Genomic DNA, 14,418 nt, shown 5'->3' with positions numbered 1-14,418 from the left:
TCAAAAACTAGAAAGTTTAAATAGAAGAGTTGAACAAGTACAATGCAAAAAAAACCACGAAGAAATAGCTAAAACATTCCTAGTAAGTTTCTTTGCATAAGTGTGAATATTTTGCATGTGTATCACATATGACTACTATGCTACCTTAGAGAAAGACCCCAAAAGTATTCAATCTTTTCATCTTGTATGACATAAAGATAAGTTAATAATAGTTCTATTTTTAGCCTTTGTTCATTGCAATTGTTTCACTGACTACTCTTCATATGATAATAATATATAACTTCCTTATTTCAGGTGAACTCTAAGTGTTTCTTAACCCATGCTGCGTTTCTTTTCTGTTGCAGAAGAAAGTATCAAAACTTGAGAGACGTATTAATGCTGTGATAGCATTTCAGGAGGAAGTGTTCTCAAAAATGGCTGTTCATCAGGTATGATGCAGGTGCATATGCTAATATAGGCATTAATGCCTAGTTGTAAACTAATAGATGACTGTGGATGTTTACACTGAAACCTGGTGACTTTGACAGCTACGTTGTGGTTGCTTGCATTAAGAACAGAAAAAATCTATGTAGAGCTCTTAAATTGGTTGATTTTTTGAGAATTTGTTTGTTTTCAGTTTTAGACTACAACATAGTTAGTTCTTTTCACTCCTCATGATTAAACAAAAGAGGGCGCAGACACTACATGTGTTGGCAACTTTTGCTTTGATCCTGTCTTATTGGGGAGCCATTGGAATTTTTCCAGTGAAGGGTCAGACCTCTTTATTACAAAGTTAAAGCTTCTTACAGCATACTTGCCTCTTTGAGTTACCTTTCATCAGCCATTTAGCTATAGTCCACCAGTTGCATAGGGGCCATGAACTGCAAGTTGAAGACCACTTCCTTAGGCAATGAAACTGAAAATATGATAGAGTAAATGAAAATGTTAGTAACATAGCTATTAATACATGAGCATTTTTCATAGGAGGTATTGATACATTAGTACTAAAATGATAAGATTACAAAACAAGTTTTTTTGTGGGGACATTTGATTCATATGAAGAACAGGAATTTCTCACGTCCTTAGCATGATCGTATTTTGTTGTGCTGAAATTCTTTTAGCTAATTTTATGGAAGAAGGAGTTCTGTCAACTGTCAGCCTCCTGTTTCATGCTGACTGTATATTTCATGAAAAAATCTCACTTACTTACTTTTACAGAAATATGCTTGTTTAAAAGAAGTCTTTGCAGTCTAATTCTTTTTGTTCTTTCACATCTAAACATATAAAAGAATTGCATGTGACAAACATGCCATCTTGTCTTTTTGTTAAAGGCTTTCACATGTTTTACAAAATTAGTTTCATATCTTCTTGCCCTTTTCCCGAAAACTTTAAACGAAGCATAAAACAGGATAAGGCAAGTAAGATGCTTACAAGCCTCAAAATTTAAATAAGTGTTTGAGGTCTTTAAAAACAAGTTAAGCTTGAAGGAAAAAAAAAAAGTGCTTTGGTATTACTGCGGATTGTATTACTGCGGATTTAATGTGATTTTCTTTTGCTGTTGTGTTTAAGTACACCTTGATTACTTCAGCACTTTTTGCAAATATGACCAGGTTTATACTGTAGGATTTACAAAAATGTGCTATTTGTTTCCTCCTTTGTCAGACAATGCTTCCAAGTGCAGACTATAAAAATACAGTACTAAACCAGCTTGAACCCTCTGCTTTCTGTCCTGATATCATAAATATACCAACAGGTTCCTCAAATACACTTTTGCTATCACCTTACACTGGTTTCACTTCACCACATGTTTCAGAATATATAAGGTATGTATCTAGAGTTGAATAGTAAAATGTAGTTAATGTTCTTATATTGCTTTAAAGCATTTATGAGAAAATTTACTCTTTCTCTCAACTTTTTTATTGGCAGTTAAATGCTAATAGTTGGACTTAAACTCAGCTCTCGTTAGGTGTCCAGTGCTGTTGCTGGTATCTCCAGCTTATCATTGCAGCTGAAGCTAGATGACCAATTCTTAAAGTGCTTCAAGATCTGTGAGGGTGCTGATTTCTTACTGAATGACAGGAAAATAAAATCTCTGTAAAGCTATTTTAGTGGTTGTGGAAGGAAAAATCTTCCAGGTAACTTCTTAATAGAAAAATGTAAACCAATGAACATCACAAATCCTATTTCCATTATTGGGACACTTCTAGAATGAGAGAAATCCAGATTCCAGAGAAATACTTTTATTTATTATGAAATTTTAAGTCAGTATATACTAAATAACATTAAATGAAATTCTAAACAACATTTTCTAAGTAATTCCCTAAAGTAGTTTAATTTGATGTTCATGTCAGCATTCCATCAGTTAGTTACAATACTTTTCACATGTATGTATGTTGTGTGCAACCTGCAAAAGCTCCCCCTAAGTCCTCAGTTTGAAGCCATGAACATGTGCAGGGGAAAAAAAAAGAAATCTTCAGATGCTCCCTCACAGAGCTAGCAAAGAGTTTGGGTTTATTTCCGTCTTCTGAGACTGAGGTTTGCACCCATCCTCTGGCACTCGTTGCATAGTTGAGCGTCACCTCTGGAGCAATACACCTCGTCCACTACTTGCAGTGTCTTCCTCCTGTCTTATATCCAGCTCCCTGCAGTGGAAAGGTTGGAGACCAGATGTCCACCTTTTATTTTTCTTCTTCTGTGTTATCCAATGGGATTTTTCTGCACCAACTAGTAAGAAAGTAATAACTTACTTTGGCCTCTATACAGACAAAACCAAAATAATTGGTTTTAAAACAAAAATGTTATTTCTTGTGCATAGACTCATTTTTATTTCCTTAAACAGATATTTTATGTACTGCCTTCTTTTTCTTATACTTTCCACTTACTCTGTAGTACCAAGAGAGATTTGATCAGACCCTTGGTTACTGTTGTTATGATCCTGTAAGTAAATAGCTGCAAGACGATGTAAAACAAAGACATTATTAATACTGTAAAAAATGAGAGACAGGTTATCACAGAACTTCTTTCCTGAGGAAATTTTGTAAGCAAACAGATATCAGTTCTACTTGGATTTTTCTGTGTCTGGATTTTACTACCATTTATCAAATATTTTTTGTTCCAAATCAGAAATGTAACAAAATTTTGTAAAGTGCACAAGCAAGTTGGGTACTGAAAAAAATGCTGTGCAAGCTGCAGGAATTCTTGTTGTTTAGCTGGAATCTCACTTTCAAGCTTGTGAAGAAGCCACTTATCTGCTATATGATGTTGTTTTGTTGCTTTATTTAATCTGGCAATAAATCCACTGTATTCTGTGTAACTGGAATAGTATGGAATCTTATATATGATTACAGTCCACCTGCAATTTTTAATTTAATGCTCCCTTCTCATGGTAGTTTCAAGTTTTTCTGAGTGTTTGCAGTCACTATGCCCTGTTCACAGGTCTCACTCATAGTGATGGATAGGCATGTAAGAGGTTTAATAGGAATCATGAATAAAAGGGATTGTATGTATTATTGCATATAACTTGCCAATTATTTGGCTGCTGTTTGCAAAAAGCAATGATTTATGAATGTGCAACTGAGTGATATGGGACTGGGAAAGTGTGACAGTATGGTCTGTATGTCCAGGTGATGGGTGAAAGTCCTTTTAGCACAGGACCACACATGGCTGACATTTTCATGGCTGACACCAGGTTTATATCTTCAGCCTTTGGGTTTCATTGCGAAGTCAAGTTTACATTGCTCAAAGCATGCACAAGATTTTTTAGCTTGCTCTGGAAGGTAGTAATCAGCATTATTTTTCAGTATGTTCACTTCAAGTTGGGTTTTTTTAATTATTTTACAGAAAAATGTATTCATTTGGTTTTTATTTTCTGAATATCCAAATTAATCTTTGCTTATGGAAAAAAGGAAATCAGCAAAGAAAATTTGTTGGTTTATAATTGAATACGAGTAAGATCCAAAACACTAATTTGATGGAGCTCAAGTAGTTTGGTTATAAGTTTCTTAATCATAACCAGTAATCAACAACAGGTTATCCAGAGGAAAGAAGATAAGAGCTGGCATTTGTGTGCTTGCAACTATCACAAAATGTGTCTAAGATTCCCTTGTTTCTTTTGGGAAAATCTTCTACAGTGAGTCTACTGTGTTAAATTGCTGTTCTTTTGATCAAAACAGATGCAGTAGATCTAATGCATCCTGGGTACTTAAAATTTCCTCTACTTACAATATCCTGATCGCCAGCATTAGGAAAGCCTAGACAAGTGTACCACAATATGGGCAGTGCAAATGTCAAACAAATGTCCCCTTCGTTGATGTTACCTTTTTCTCCAAGTACAATTACGCTTCATATGTTTCTAGTCCCTCTAATCTTAGACAGATGTTTTACACCTCAGATCAACTGGATTGGCTTAGCCATTAATGCATATATAAAGTCTGCAGGAATTAATTTACCATCCACACTATAAAATCGACCTATTAGCATGTATAATTTCAGTATGCCTAAAGGCATCTATTGATATTTTTGAGTATTAAATGACCCTGGACCTGAGATAACAAAATGTACCTCAGTAGATCTCAAAATGTACCTCAGTAGTGCCATTTGTTACGTTGTTCGAGATCATGAAATTGCCAGGATCATGAAATTTGGGTAATGTGAGTAATTGATGGTTACAGTTTAGAGAGCACAGAAATGTAGTACAATTAATGTGTGCCCCTGTTTTCATAAAGCAAACAGAGTAACTTTGTTGCTTTACTAAGATGGAAACAAATAGGGTTTATTTCTATAAAGATGTCTAGAATATGAATGTTCCTGGTGCAGAGCATATTCCACTTTTAAACAGTAAAATGTGGCAATGCACAAGTTAGTAAGTTGAATGGATTTAAAATTTTTTCTCAGTGCCATAATTTATTAAGTGGGTTATTAAAGTTTGTTTACTGTGCCATTATTTTGTTTTTTGAATTACGTCATAATCAATTAGTTCAACTTTTAATGGTTGATATATTTGTGTAGCTGTTTTTAATGCTTTTTTTGGAAAACAATTCATTCTTGTATATCTCCAAACAAGTTTTATCTACTTTTTGTTTTATCAGTTCTGATGAAGTCATCCTGGTCTCTGTGGAAAACCAAAATTCAGCAACTGCAAATAATTCAGGTATTGAAATTTAATGTTGAATCTGTGCATGCTAATGAATTTACTACAGAATATACAAAGTACATCTAGAATATTGCCAGCTACTCATGTCTTTTTTTTAAAATGTCATTAAAATCAAATTGTGATTCTGAAATGCTTACAGATGTGCCAGATCTTTGTGTGTGGTTTTTTTTTAATTGATACATTAGCATGCTTTCACTTTATCAAGATGTCTATCTGTAGAGTTGCATTATTTTTAAAACATTTACATTAAAACAATTAAAAGTCTAGTATGAGGTGCAGTAATTAAAACTTTTATACATCCAACCCACTGTTTTATTATTACAACATTCTTTTCAGGGAATAGCATAGAAAGAGGAGAGGATTAATTTTTTTTTTTTTAAATCAAGTTATTGTAACTTAGTAGATATTTTAAAATGGTAGAAACACTACATTTTTTTACCAAACTTGACTCTGTCATATAAATAATGTAGCGACAAAGTGGTGAGCAGCTCTTTCCTCATTCTGATAGCAGTTGCTGCTTAAAGGAAATAAGTATCACCCTTTAATCAAGAGCAATACACAGTAGGCTGTTTGTCCTCTCTGCCCACATATTTTCTTCATTGCAATCGGACTAATTTACTGGGAAAAAAACTTCTAGAGAAATGCTAGCCCACAAAATCTTGAATAACATCTCAGAATGCACACTTTCTCACACTACTTCCTTACAGAGATGTCTTTGATATTTAGAACCCCTCTAAGACAATTCTGGGCAGCTTGAGTTGACTTGCTAGATAGTTGCTTCTTATACAGAGGCAACACTGAGCATTCTTGGTGAGTCTGTCATTTCCATAAGACTATTGTCCCCTGTGTTTTAGGAGGGGGGATTGGTATATTCTGCTGCTCTGACAACGATTAAAAAGTATTGTCACAGTGTAAATTAAGACTTTTAGATAAAGCCTGTTTACATATTTTAAACTTCTGTGAAAATTGTGTTACAGCTATTTCAAATAATCAAATGTCTACACAAGCAGAAATGTCAGCAACAGTTCAGGTAAAAAATAAACTAAATATATTTTTCATGTTTTCTTCAAATAAAACCAATTGTTGATGGTACATAGACTGCTTCAATATCCTTGCTTTTGAGTTACTATTATAGGTGCTTAGATTTGGGGAAACATGAACACAGAATGTAGGTATGTGGACTGTCATACCTCTTGCTTTTATTATTGTTCTATCACCTTCTTAAAGGTGAACTTACAGGGAAAAGAATGATGTGAAAAGTGATGATGAAATGTAATGCTGCTTTTCCTCTTGGAAATGGAGACCTTGTCTCCTGGATGATTGTATTGCATGGAAAGCCACAGAAATAATTAGGTTGCAGGGCACAGAAAGTTGAGCAAATGAGAGGGGAAGGGATGTTGGTCGATCTTGAACTATCTTAGTTTTGTAAGCACTTCTTCAGCTTTATTTATTCTTCATTTTGGATAGAAGGTGAATATTTAAAGAAAAAAATAGGCCTGTCTCTCCCAGCACTGACAGCTTAGTCAAGCTTGCTTTTTGGTCCCTTAAACAAAACTAAGCTAATGCTTTCCCGTTTGAAAGGACACGTTTGTGTTAGTATGTGTTCAGAATGCTTTTTGAGCAGTTTTGATTCTGAATAGTCCATCTCTGAAATTTTTTGATTGCTTGGGGAAAATAATCATAGATAATTGCAAAAATCCAAGTCCTGAGGAGCATGTCTTTTACCATGGTAATCTATATATCCTCAGAGAAATCTAGAGATCATGTTGGGACTGAAATGTTTTTCATAACCCCTTTCTTCCCAGTGTATTAAGTCAGTGCAATTATATAGGTGACAGCAGCTCAGTCAATGGGAAAAAGTTAACTGTGGGGTTTTTTTGATGGAAGGGCGGAGTAGAAAAAACTTTGTTGGTCTAAATTTGTGGAAAAACTGCTACAAAAATATGGTGTTTAATGGTTTATTAAGTTGATGAACTGAGTAACTATTTTCCATAAGAATATAAAAGAAAAAAATTATTATTGGTGTATCTGGTACTAGGTCTGATTGTACTAGAAAGTGTCCTCAAATAATTAGATGATGTTGCAAATAGATTGTTGTGAACCATCAAGTATTGCTTTTACTTACTTGAATTTCTGGGTATATACTATGCCTGGCTCTATAATTTTGCATTTTTACAAGAATTTTCTTTTGTTGTAAGAAATCTAAGCTAACAGATAGTGTTCCATTTTGCTAATTGTTAAGTAGTCTTGGAGATACTTGATAAAAGAGAAGCCTTCCAGTGAAATTCTATATTGTTTTATTAGAGTGAAATGAAGGAAAGAAAACTTGAAGTGATCGATCTAACAGAAGAAAACCACAATTATAGCAAAGGTAAAAGAGAAAAATATTTTAATTTACTTCTCAGCATCACCCTAAACTTAATGCCTGAGGCGTAACTATGTAACTTAATTTAGGTAACTTTAAGGAGAAGATAATTCTGTGGAATCACAAAACTGTATCCATTGCTGTATTGGGTTTACCTGTCAAGCTTTTGGTAGTGGGAGGCTGCAGGGGTGGCTTCTGTGAGAAGAGACCAGGAACTGGATCAGATGGATCAGGTGGATCATGTTGGACAGAGCCATTGCTAGCCAGCTCCAAAATGGACCTTCCACTGTCCAAAGCTGAGCCAATCAGTAATGCTGGTGGTGCCTCTGTGATACAATGTTTAAGAAAGGGTAAAAAATGCTGTGCAGCAGCTGTGAGAGGGAGGAGTGAGAAAAACATGAGAGAAACAACCCTGCAGACACCAAGGTCAATGAAGAAGGAGCGGGAGGAGGTGCTCCAGGTGCCAGAGCAGAGATTCCCCTGCAGCCTATGAAGATGACCATGGTGAAGCAGGTTGTCCCCCTGCAGCCCATGGAGGACCACATCAGAGCAGATATGCACACTGCAGCCCGAGGAAGACCCCACCCTGGAGCTGGTGGATATGCCCTGAATGAAGCTGTACCCCACGGAGAGCCCACACTTGGAGCAGGCTCCTGGCAGGAGCTGTGGCCCACGGAGATAAGCCCACGCAGGAGCAGGTTTTCTGGCAGGACCTATGGCCTGTGGGGGACCCATGCTGGAACAATCTGCTCCTCATGGACTGTACAGGGAGAGGACTCACGCTGGAGCAGTTTGTGAAGGAATGTATCCCATGGGAGAGACCCCACGCTGGAGCAAGGGAACAGCTTGAGGAGGAAGGAGCAGCAGAGATGAAGTGTTATGGACTGACCACAATCCCCAGTCACCATCCCACTGTGCTGCTCAGGGGGGAGAGGAGGTAGAAGAGTCAGGAGTTAAGTTGAGCCTGGGAAAAACGGAGGGTAGGGGGAAGGTGTTTTTAGTTTTGTTTTTATTTCTCACTATCCTACTCTATTTTGAATTGGCAATAAGTTAAATTAGTCTTCCCCAAGTCAGGTGTGTTTTGCCCATGATGGTAATTGGTGAGCAATCTCACTGTCCTTATCTTGACCCACAAGTTTTTTGTCTTTTCTCCCCCTATCTTGCTGATGAGGGGGAGTGAGAGAGCATCTTTGTAGGCACCTGAAAGCCAGCCAAGATCAACCCACCACAATTTCTCAAAAGAAAAACACTCTTGTAAGAGCAGCTGCCTATACCTATCTCCATGATAACAGCAAATTGGTTTTGGTGATCAAAAGCAGTATTTGAATAATTTGTCTTCTCATAAGGGATATGTGTTTACTGACTAAAAATTCTGTCTATTGCTGTCACAACCCCTACTCCTACAAGGAAAAGTTGTTAACTTACACTTTGTCACTAAAACAAGCTGTTACACTGAGCAGTCTTGTTAACTGCTTGGTAATAAAGCTAGTTCTCAGGGAGACTTGTTCTCAGGATGATAGGAACTGCCCAGATGTGTCTTACTCGTACTAAAAAGAGGCATTGCTTTCTTAGTTCCTCAGAGGTTCATGCTGAGGTAAGAGATGGGATTCTAGACATTTGGGAGAATCAGATTATAGAACTTTGCAAAAGAAGTATTAGGGTTGGTATGAAAGAAACATGAATGGAAATTTGTGTGTGCAGAAGTAGCAGAAGAAAGACCAAGAGACAGAAAGAAACAGAAAGGGTCAAAAGATAGCATGGGTTGTTAGCAGAGCTTATCATTTAATGGACCACAGCCTCTGTGTATGCATGTATGTGTGCAATTTCATTCAGTGACCAGATAGCAAGAAGACAAAGAACAAACTGAAGCCATAAGATAAGATGACAGGAAGACAAAGAACCAGTAGAGCCATAGGAAACCTAGAAAAGGAAAAGGGGGACAGTATCTGACTCAGCAGTTTTGTGGAAGACTCACAAAGAGTGAAATAAGATACAGAAGCAAAAGATGACATTAACTTTCCATTTCTGAAAGAGTATAAAAGACCAGTTCACTGTTACCAGCAAAAGGAGCCCAGGAGACACACTAAGGATGTGATCGCTGCTGTTCCCTCGTCCTCTTGTTGCGGACAAGTAATCCTGACTGGTCTATTTGGATTCATATCTCAGTGGTTGTGTTTACATGAGTGCAAGTGGGTAGAGTCAGCTTTTGTAGGAAGATAAATAAAATACCACCTTTGCCTTCTGTATGGTCTGGCATTGAGTTTTCTTACACTGCTACAAAAGGATAAAGGCAAATTATACTTTATGAAAAAGAAGATGCTGTTAAAATATTACAAAAGCATATATTAGGTGGATCTTTTGGAATTAATGTAAAACCACAGTCTTTGTCAGGTATGTCAAACAAGTTTTAAATTTGATTTTTGATTAATGAGTTTCACATAAATATCACTGTGTCCCTATTTTGATTTGCCTTTGTTTTGTTTGTTTTACCTTTGGAGCTGGTGTAATTTAGAAGTTCTGTCTATGAGCTTTCCTCCTTGAAGATGATTATGCATTTTAATTTTTGTCAGGGACAATTTAAAGAAACAGATCAGTAATGATGAAATCAGATGATAATTATAAGAATTCCCTCAGTATTTCATGTGTTCTTTACTACATTTACAGGGTGTTTTTGCTGATCAATCTGAATTGGAAAATGCTTGAAGGACAAGTGCAAACCAGGGTGGGGGGAACCTAAGCCATTTTAGGAATAGTGGATGTGTGTGTTGTGATGTCTACACCCCTAATAGTTACACAGATTAAGAATGGCTTTAGGATTAAGTGGAAATCTCTATAACTACCCTTCTTTGCAAGCATGTTTGAAGAACTTCTGTTGTACACTAGTAGTCTGACATATAAAAATTGTTTAAAGACTCCTTGGCTCCTGTAATCTAAGTTGTGCCTAAATGCAAGGGAAAAGATAAAATTTGGCATCTTCCTCTACACCGTTTGCAGGTTCTTTAGTAGATTCTCATTCTTGCTATGAACATGTACCAAGTAAGTACTTCTGGTGAAGCTAGGCCTAGTTTTCGGTGGTTTTGTGTTTTGTGCTAATCTTAAAATTGAGTCCTGATTCTTTGTAATCACTACTGGTCACATTTCTTATTAGAATAATTTTTAAATCCAGTGACGTGAAAAATCTGATTTGAACAAATGTGTTACTAAATTCATTTGATAATTACTATATTACTTGAAATTAATTATCATTTTTGTAAAATGCCCCATTGGCATTGTGCCATTCAGTTGGTTTCACTGTTTTGATAACAGGTATATAGCTTTGAGAGAAATTTGAAAGCTCTTTTGTCAGTGGAAGAAATTTGCTGCTAATTTTGTGTGGGATGAACTAGTATCCTCCTAGTGTCTACATGACTGAAAGATGAAAATCAGTGGTTACAAGGATTCAAGATGGACTCATTCTGTTCAAGTTTCACTTAATGATAATCTAGCTGGACTAAACTGAAGCAATCTTCCAGTTTCAAGAAAATTTCATTTGGTGGATTGTTTTGTAAAGATGAGTCTTAGCCTGAAATTAACACATTTCACAATGGGGGAAAAACCCACAGCATGTGAAGAAAAATCATTCATATATGAAGTAAGGATTTTAACAAAGCTGTCTTTTGCTAGGTAGAAAAATAATATTTAAAGCTTGCATCTTGTTTGCAGGCAGAACAGAAAAATGTCAGAAATATTTATCGAACAAACAGAATTCAAAGCCAGCGTACCTCAATTAAGGGTTCCTAAAGCTGAGAGAAGAAACATCAGATGAGGTACTCTTTTATTCAACTTTTGTACGATATCAGTTTTCATATTGTGGATTTGCATATTGCAGGATGGTTTAGAACTTGATGGAAAGTTAGACTTTTTAAAGACCTTTTCAAATGGGAAAGGAACAGTGTTTAAACAGTTGGGCTTTGAAGGAGTAGGCTTCTCTTTCGCCACGAGGAGGCTCTATTGTAACGGTATTGGAACAGTAAAACATTTTTCTATAGAAGTAAGCAAGTAAGTAATGCCAGGAGATACCATCGTTAGAAATAAACACACAAAAAACCCTAACCCCAAAACTTTTTCCAGTCATCCTTCCCCCTTTATCTTCTTTTTCCTTTACTTCGTCTTTTTTCTTCCTTTCCCTCCCTGCCCCTCTAAATTTGTCATGCCTAAAAATGTGTGAAAACATTCTTTGCTAACAGGATTTAAACTTTTACCCTATGAGCTTTTAGGTTCCAAACCTGTTTTAATTGTGCAATACAGATACTTTAAGCATAAGTAAGGTTTTTCTGCTGAAAATATTTTACTAAAAAGTAAATAAAAATATCTAAAGTAATATAAAAAAAACTATCAAGAAAAAGAGAATATGGCACCTTTTTTACTTCTTTCTGATAATATATTAAGAAGGTTGAGTCTGTGAAGCAATGCACACGTTATATTCCTACCCTTTCCTTTGTAGTAACGTGTGCATATTTGGTTTAAATGAAGTTTTCTGAACTTTAGCATTTATGACAGCAATACAACTGCCTTTTTTAGAAATACAGTTTTACTATTTTGGGGGTTTTTGAAGAGAAATAGAACACGAGCTTTCTTCTCCAAGAAGCAGCAGTAAAATAGACCAACATCTGCACCATGTGATATAGTTCGGATATCATCAGGATTGTTTCATATCTGTTGAAATTTATAATAGTAGTTGAATAGTATAATAGTAGTTTTCATGAAGGCACCTGCAGTTTTACTCATCTGTGCAATGTACACCTATTTTAAAACTGAGTAACTAAGTACATGCACAGGTTTGTGGCTTTTTGGCTAAATTTATTAAGGGGGGGGGGGGAAAGAAAAAAAGAAAAAAGAACACCCCCACATCTAGAAATTCAGTTAGTGCAGTAACGATCCAAACAAATATCCCTCTAGATGTAATAGTAACCTCTTCAGCACTGGTTTTGACAGCACACAAGTTGTTGTTCTAAGTTGTTATTACTAGCATGAAAGGAGTATTTTCTACTTTGGGGGAAAGCTTACTGGACAGATAGAAACCAAACGTCAGCAATGTGCTGAATATTAATACATGAACATCAGGTAATCTGTGACACTTGCTGTTAGTTTGGAAACTATACAGTAACAATTCAGAAGTTTACATATTTACATGAAGCTAAGTTAGTATGAATAAAAAGTAGTGTAACTGGCTTATTTGTTATTGTTGTTTAAATAACAACTGTTTTTGTCTCGGTGCCTAGACTTTCAAGCAATTTCCACATCTTCCTCCACTGCCAAGGATCGCTCTTTGTCCAGAGCTTGCTGAAGAATTCAAAGATCCTCCTCAGAATCCTGAAACTAAAAGTGTTGTACGTGCAAAATCCGAAGGGGATTGCACTGTCATGGACCCTTACAGAAATTGATCCAAAGTGTGCTTCCCTACACAGTTATCACTTGTATCTGTTCCATGAAAACCTTAGTAACAATTCTGCATCACATTGGAAGAAAATAGGCAAAATAAGGGTTTTGCCACTTTCAGTGGCTTGTTGTTTATCACGGGTTATCATCCCAAAGAAGTACTACTTTGACATTCAATGAAAAGATATATGTGGATGTTACAGACCATTTTGTGATATACAATCTGCAACTCCTTAAAAAACTCTTTAGAAGACCCAGACTACCTTAACAAGTGGTCTACTATTACTCCACTATTAAGTACTATATTGTTACTTGCAGTGCATTCCAAGTCAAAGCATCATTTGTACTGCAGACAGTATTAATTTCCTTATGCTTCCTACTTGTTACAGTCTGTTATGAACTTTATTCCGTTAATTTTGTAAGCTTGTTTCTACAGCCTTGAAAATGAAGTCTTGTTTTCAAAATTAATTTACTTCCACATTTCACTTTCTTTCATCTTATTACTTCAGAGGGGATTATTGCACATATGAAAGAAACGAAAAATATAATAAAATTTTCGGCTTCATTATTTTCTTTATTTCAGTGGCATTGATGAACCATGATTTTAGGGATCTTAGCTCTCTTTAGTGTTTGGAAAGGTAGTGGCTCATCTTACTCCTATTTTTAGAAATTATAAGAAGGATTCTTTTGGTTTGTCTGTTTAGCTAAATGGCACAAGCTTCCACAATGCTCAAGATAAGGCAACACTGCTGTAGTCCCTCCATTACTTTGAAGCCATTAAGAACCATGTAAAATGAATTGTTGATGAAGCTGGGGTAATAAAATAGTTAATGCCTAAGCAGCACAGTGCCTATCACCTACAATGCTTTTTTTTTTTTAAAGATACCTCATAGCAAAGTAGTGCAGATCTTCATTTCCTCTTGTCCTGGATGGAATGCATCAAAAAAATACATATTTTTCTAAAAAAGTATATCAACATAAATGTTCTAGATTTTTTTTCTAAGACTGTTTCCTGTACTTCCTTTCAGATGCTTACTTGCCAGGTAAAAAAGTGTCAAAGTAGATTCACAGCTGCTAGTGAATATTTTAATAGGTTGGACTTTTCCCTTTTGTTCATTATGATTAGAAGGCAGAATTTTTATGGGGCTTGGGAAATTGTTTCTGGGGAGTTGGGGGGTTCATTTTGGATCAATCTGTACAAACCCATCTGTATTTTTATCATCTCAGTGCAAACCTGAAGATTGGACTGGAGCAGATATAGAAAGCACTGGCCTGTTTCTAACATTATTTTCTCACATGGTCAGGGCACTCAACCTAATCTTAAATACACAGCTGTTTCTGCAAATGATGAAAAAAACCCTTACAAGTAAACCACTTATCAGAGCATCTGTGGATCTTGCATTACTCAGGAGCTATTCGTTTGACACCATACACTTAAATGTTCAATACACTCACATTTTCTCTTCTTACCCTGGGAGGTCTTCAACAAAGGACAAAAATAACC

General features: G+C 35.9%; 1 long non-coding RNA gene across 1 annotated transcript; it reads left to right on the top strand.

Annotated features, from left to right (window-relative positions):
• The first annotated feature begins 368 nt into the window (after positions 1-368).
• On the top strand, positions 369-6,152 carry LOC140659149 (uncharacterized). The gene is made up of 3 exons (XR_012044996.1): positions 369-428; positions 5,067-5,128; positions 6,109-6,152. It is a non-coding gene; the product is annotated as an uncharacterized lncRNA (long non-coding RNA).
• Positions 6,153-14,418: the final 8,266 nt, after the last annotated feature.

The sequence above is a fragment of the Ciconia boyciana genome, chromosome 13 (assembly GCF_034638445.1).
Source record: "Ciconia boyciana chromosome 13, ASM3463844v1, whole genome shotgun sequence".
Classification (NCBI taxonomy): domain Eukaryota; kingdom Metazoa; phylum Chordata; class Aves; order Ciconiiformes; family Ciconiidae; genus Ciconia; species Ciconia boyciana.
This window is presented reverse-complemented; position numbering and strand designations above follow the sequence as displayed.